This window comes from Hesperophylax consimilis, chromosome 15 (assembly GCF_061612785.1).
Source record: "Hesperophylax consimilis isolate HC1 chromosome 15, BYU_Hcon_1.0, whole genome shotgun sequence".
In the NCBI taxonomy this organism is placed as follows: Eukaryota; Metazoa; Arthropoda; class Insecta; order Trichoptera; family Limnephilidae; genus Hesperophylax; species Hesperophylax consimilis.
The window spans coordinates 6,581,451-6,588,862 of NC_142850.1; positions in this window are offsets into that span (position 1 = coordinate 6,581,451).

A 7,412-nucleotide genomic window follows, 5' to 3' on the forward strand; every position below is an offset into this window, starting at 1 on the left:
GCAAGCATAGTTTTTTTAGCGACGTTTTTTATTTACCTACCTACTCCTTTCGACCAAGTTTAATCAGCATATCACCGTATTTTGAACCTACAGGAACTTGCGAAGTGATAATGTAGCTGGTAATTAATAACAAAATCTGCTCGCCTACCGCCAATCTGTGCCCTCATTCCAACTCCTTATAATAGTATGAAGGGGGTACGTACCTATCCACAGAACATGTCCCAGTCACGCATTGAAGGCACATCAAGCCTTAAACGCCAGCAGGTTGCGGTAAGCTTATGGGGTGACTCCCCTTCATACATTTTATTTCAATTTAATTTACTATGTACTCACCACGTCGCCCTAGTTCCTGGTTGTCCAAACGTCTATTTAGGAAATTGTCCAAATGTCCAACTAGCAAATTGTCCAAACGTCCAGTTAGTAAATATTCCAAAAGTCCAATTAGCAAATTGTGAAAATGTCCAAATAACAAATTGTCAAAAAGTCCAACTAGTAAATTTTCCAAAGGTCCAATTAGTAAATTCTCAAAACGTCAGTTAGCAAATTGTCCAGACGTCCAATTAGAAAATTGTTCAATATCCATTTGAAAATTAAAATAAAATACCAAAAACGATAATTAATCACTATACTGAGAATTACTTAAATTAAAGTGGCCTTTATCTTTCTGAAAATAGGTTCATCTTTAATACCTATCATAAATGTTTAATTGAAATGAAGAAAGAAAACCTTGTCCTGTAAAATATTTGCTAATTGATCATTTGGACAAAAAAGAACTAGAGCGACGAACAGACAGAGGGTCAACATAAAAAAATACAAAGAATTAATACCAACCGTTCAATTACTGTGTAGTCAAATAACGGTGCCTTACAAATAGACATTTTACACAACATGGTACCATGATTACTGTATATAAATGAACGGTAAAATGTGGTTTTAATACCACGCTGTGTAAAACGTTTATTAGTAAGTCTGACAAAAACAACAATAAAAACAAGAGACAATAAAGGTTAGGTAAAATGAAGTCATTTGAAAACAAGAGATTCGAGAAATTAGCTACCAAAATGGATCTCATATAATCGACACATTCGCATAAGAGGTTGGGAGAAGGTTAAGTTGGTTCTTTGGAAAGGAATATGGAAAGTTTAGGGGTTTCTTAGTAGACGGTGATTGATATTGATATTGATTTTGATCGTGGCCAAGAGGGAAGATTCCAAATTGTTATTTATTATTATTATACTCATATTTATTCTAATCCGTATTAAACTGATTGGTTACTTTACAATTTCGTTAGGTAGTAGATTATGAAGTTATAATTTATAATTGGGAAACATTCAAGGCATTTTCAGTAAATATTTCAATATATCTAATAAGAATTACATAATGTTAATTAATCAACAATTCAAACGAGTCCCAACATTCTGTCAGTTTTTTATTACATTTCAGGTAAAAATCGGTTCTTTCGAAATGAAGAGAAGATTTGAGAAGGTTATCAAATCTGATAAAAACACAACATTATTTTAGTAGCCATTACTATCAAGCCAGCGAGAATCTCTTTTTCACTGCTATGAAAAAGGCACAATTACCTGGTTTTAGAATGATTTATTATTATATTAAAAATATAGTATTTCCTCTAAATGTGAACGTGTGTTCTCCTGTCATAAAATAGCATTGACGTCTCATCCTAAAACGTCAAAGAAAATCGATATACTCGTAGTGACACGATAGACAGTCTAATGATGTTTCGTGGAAATATTGTTCTATGCCATTATTATTATAGCATTCATAACTACGGAGTAAATGTATGTATTATTTACTTAATTATATATACAGAATGTCCGAGGGTAAGGGGCACAAACTTCTGGAGGAAAAGATAATTTTTGCCATGAAATTTCAACGTTTTGAAGTAGTTTGCAGATACTAAATTTGAATTGTTTGTATAAAATGTAGAAAATAATATTCTTCTAAGGGAAGATATTTTTTTCTGGAAAAAAATTTCGATTTTTTTTTTGTTCTTCTGCCATCGTGTAGAATCACCTCTCGAAGATTATGCACTTTATCCCCGGACATCCTGTAAAAGAAGTATAGAAAAATGTTGTTTTAGGACCAGATCGAATAGCCAGTTTTTGATTATTTTTTAATGTTAACATTATAATAACTTTATAATTCACCTAACTGCTCCCAACAGTTGGGATCCAGTGAGACTATGGCATCCCCAATTTGGGTATGTTGTGAGGCTGAAGGTAGTGGGGAGGGGAAGGAGATGGGGATGAGAAAGGTTGCGAAGTACCTGGCTAATCGGATCTGGTCGATTTCAGGGCGATACTGAAAGTATCTTCCACTCGGGATGATAATAATACTAGTATGTTATATAATTGTTATTATATAACACACTAGTCCTAAGTGTACTTGAATCAAACTCAATCATCTGGGCTCCACATGAATTAACATACACTTTACGCATTGAAAGAGTCCATAATTTTTTTTTAAGGTTTTTATTCTCGCGGCTCTATGGACGTTACCCTTGGCTTTACCCATCGATTTATATATTAGGCATGACCAATTACCACTCCCTAGAGACACGTAGAGGTATTGCTTTGCTTAAATATATTTTTTAAATTAATAAACGCTTATCTAATAATGAGATACTGGCCCAATTAAATTTTTTTGTACCAGAGTCTCACTCTCGAGGACGTCATCACAATCTTCTATATAGTAGAGCAAGCCTCACTAATTATTTATGAACTCACCTGTGGGGAGAGCTACGTGCTTTTTGAATGCGGTAGATAATAAAATAGATTTATTTTTTGTGTCCTATAGCGCATTTGCGAGATTTTTGGCATTTCATATACACTGCATAAATGGTACAATTATAACGCCTTAGGCTATATTACCTGTAATTGTTATAAATAAATGTACAAATTATATATAAATAAATAAATAATTAGAAGATGCACTAGACTTGCATCCTTACCAGTGACTGATCTCCACGAATATGTAAATTTACTGATTACACGAGTACTTATTGCCTTACTAGATATTAGATAGGTAACATAATATGCTGTCATCCGTCATAAGTGAACTGATCTGTTTTGAGATGTATTCACATTCATAGCTGGATTTTAACCTTGACGGTTATTACGTGTTGCGTAGCTGCCACGGTGTTTGTTTTTAAAGGAAAAAATAATAATATTTACTCATTTTATGATTATGACGTGGGTTTAATAAAATTATTAATTTATTCCAGATGATAGCTACTAGCTACTTAACATTTTGTAGTGCAAAGGGTAAAGGAAAAAATATTAATATTAGTAATAATTTCTGGAAGATGTTAAATTTATGGAAATTATTGGTTTTATGGTATTCTGTCGAACAACATGGTAATGATCAAATGATAACTAAAATTAGACTTCAAGACAAGGAAATTGGTCTACAACACCAGTGTAGCATCCCATCTAAATTACTGTACAAGTGTAATTTTTTTGATTAATAAAACACAACTTAAAATAATGGAAATAATTCAGAGCATGAGGACTGTGCTGTGGCAAATACACAAGGATTCTTAAAACAATGCAACGCTAACTCAATCTTCTAAGTGTGTGGCAACGTTTAGTCTTTAATACAGTAGTTTTTATATGTAAATTACTAATTCAGAACAGAGGCATGGGGACTATATTGTGTTGTAGCAGATACACTAGGATAAAAACAATGCAATGCCAACTAAATCTTATAAGTGTATGGCAACGTTTAGTCTTTAATACACTAGTATTTATAATATATGTAAGTTAACAATTCAGAACAGAGGCATGGGGACTATATTGTGTTGTAGCAGATACACTAGCATAAAAACAATGCAACGCCAACTTAATCTTCTAAGTGTGTGGCAAAGTTTAGTCTTTAATACAGTAGTATTTATATGTAAGTTAATACTTCAGAACACAGGCATTGGGTCTATTTTGTGCTGTAGCAGATAAACTATGATAAACACAATGCAACGCCAACTAAATCTTCAGATACAAAAGGATTCTTAAAACAATGCAACGCTAACTCAATCTTCTAAGTGTGTGGCAACGTTTAGTCTTTAATACACTAGTATTTATAATATATGTAAGTCAATATTTCAGAACAGAGGCATGGGGACTACATTGTGTTTTAGCAGATACAGTAGGATAAAAACAATGCAACGTCAACTTAATCTTTTAAGTGTGTGGCAAAGTTTAGTCTTTAATACAGTAGTATTTATATGTAAGTTAATACTTCAGAACACAGGCATTGGGTCTATATTGTGCTGTAGCAGATAAACTATGATAAACACAATGCAACGCCAACGCACTAGTATATATAGATAAGTTACCAGATTAGGTATATGTTTTCAAGTGTTGGCATTAATAATACGGTCCGTGTTTATCCTACGCGAAGCTGCAACGATTTTAGGCTTCCTAAGACAAATTTATCGACAACACAAAACAGTATTATTTATAAAGATTTTAAAATGTTCAATTAACTCCCCGTAAATGTTAATGAAGCTAAACGTCTTGCAGTTCTTCGTGTGTCATGTCTCAACGTTGTTATACTTATAGTCTAAATATTAGTACGTAGGTAGTAGATAACATTTTAAGTAGTTTTAGAATAGGTTTGTACAAGATATAAAATTTTATTTTTAGAGCTAAATAAAACACACCACAACAAAAAAATAATAATACTGTTGTTGTTTAGTAATTTATTGATTTGCTTCCCACGAAGTGGTGAATAATTGCCACGATAAAGTTAATTTCTGCCATGTAAAAGCGCTGATGCAAAGCGCTGTGCGCTGATGACATTTTGAAAATTATTTTATAAATTAACAGTACGTATTAAAACAAGTGGTAAATAATAACAAGGTTGGAAATCATTACAGGGACCGTTACTAATGACATGTCTCTTTAAAATATCTGGTGTGTGATAGCGATTATATTTACCAGATCTGTTGTAGGAGATATGTTCAAAATACGTAATAGTAAATACCCAAGTCAAAAAATACGTTCTGAGAGCATTCATGCTCCAACTCTGTGTCTCCATAATTATCTTCAACGGCCTTAAAATTATCTATAGCAATATGCATATTATGTCCAAGGTATTTTTATCTTTCAACAACTTTGTAATCTTTTACATCTAAGTATATATCTGTTGATTTATTGACTGTTTTAGATTTAATATCATCCCTTATCAATTAATAGCATCGAAATTCCTCGTCGCTCGACCATGTCAATCGCTGTTATGTCAATATTCCGTATAAATAGATGCAGTATTTTGGCTTTACAGCGCTCAATCAATTCCATTCGTCGACGTACACCACATTAACTTAATTTTACTTGTTTATTTGTGGTTTTTTTCCAAGGAATTGATGATGGCACAACATTGTTATCCCAAAAAAGAACACTTCTGTATTGATAGAACATTTGTCCTGGCAACATACAACTTTTTGCCAGGACAACAAATAACACAAATAAGCTGTTATTTAAGCTCGCGTATTGGTAACTATCCGTGCTACGTACGTGTTGCATGGTGTGTCAATAATAATAATAATATTTGGTTAATTTATATAGTGCCGTTTTTGCGAGGAATCACCTCAAGGGTGCTGTATATCCCCAAAGCTAGTTTTGGGATAAATTAATTTAAGTTAAGATAAATTAATTTTTTTTTGGAAATTTGTTATTTTCCTTACAAACTTTGCAAGGAAATAGTAAGTAGATAACAATTTAAAATTTTCAGAAAGGTTTAATTGAGAAAACACATATTATATTTTTGTGTATTTTGAAACGAAATTTTGAAATTAACGAAATGTCCAAAAAAAGTTTAAAGTCATTTATCTCAAAACTTTGGAGATAAAGCGTATTGCCAATACACGGGCTAGGATTAATCATTGGTGTCCATACTGATAATAGTAAACAATTCTATTTATTGTTTTTGTGTCTAACTCGTAGAAATCCATTTATTTTATTTTTTAAATTTAATATATTTAAAATTTAATAATAATATTATTGTAAATAACATACTTATTAAAATAAATTAATAAAACAAAAATAAAATAACAATAAAGTTTAAAAAAAAAGTAAACAATTCCAGCGCTCAAAACTACCACATTCAGAAAACATTTCATTACTTATCATCAAAAGATTTAGGATAGAGATGTAATCGAAACAATGTTTCCAAACGATATTTTGTTTCACCCAATGAATTTTTATCGCTCATTTCGAAATTGATATCCTTGGAGGTAAAATATATATGATTCAACCCATCACTAGTACGTACAAAGAAGACGTATACCTAATTATGTAAAGATTGATGTTATAGATTATTTATTATTCCATTCATTTATTCGTTCTTGTTCTCCATACAACGGTTTTGCACCAATATATTACGCAGAAGATTACAGAATTGAGATACAAGTTAAAAGTTAGTTAGTCAAGTTACAGTTTAAGTAAATAAGGTCATTGGGGGCAATTTTACTATTTTGCGACATACGTCAAAAGATAGTTGCTGAACTGTCTGTAAGTGACGTTAAAAATGTCTATGGTCAATGCAGAATCATTAAGCAGTTGAGTCGCTCTGTTTATTGGCGTGTTATGATATGCAGAAGTCGTGCCTTTTGGAGTATAAAAAGTGCATGAGATCTCCCACGAGTGTACTTGTTAGGCACGTATAAGTTAACCTCTTTCAATTACCATCATCGTGGATATTCAAATATTAATATGTGCAGTTACTTCCTTCCCGCACCGTGTCAAGGTAATCTCGTTGCACTTAGGATTACTGCTCATTATTTAATAATGTGAGAAGAATAAATCAATGATAATTGAGATTAAAACAATTACCGCGTAAATCGAATACCGACAAATCCTTCATCTATAAATGCATTATTAATTAACTGACACTTTTTCCTGAATATGGGTGTAGGTACCTACTTGGTAGCACAGTGATTATTACCAGTTCAAAAAGTGCTGGATTACCAGTACAAAAATGCGTTTTTGTGGAGGATATATTAATCTCGGTAACCGGATAAATCTTCATAATGATAATTCGTCACATCTTTAAAAATTTATATAAAGTGATGGAAAGTGATGAAACAAAAACTTTATTAACTGGGTTATGTAGGTTAAGTTAGGTTAGGTTAGGTTAGGTTAAAAAAAAATTCATCGTTTCTAATGACTTTATATCACTTTTTCAAAGTGTGTTGAATTGTCACTGTGTTGAGTTATCATGGAACCATTAATCTCATTCCATTTAGCACAATCTATTTTGTTGATAAATTCAAATTATTTGTATAATAATATTGACAACATTTTGACGTCAGTCAATTAGGATACTCCCAAAAGTTAGGTATATTGTATAAATAAACTCGATATGACGTAATGTTTTTTCGTGACTTCAATAAAAAT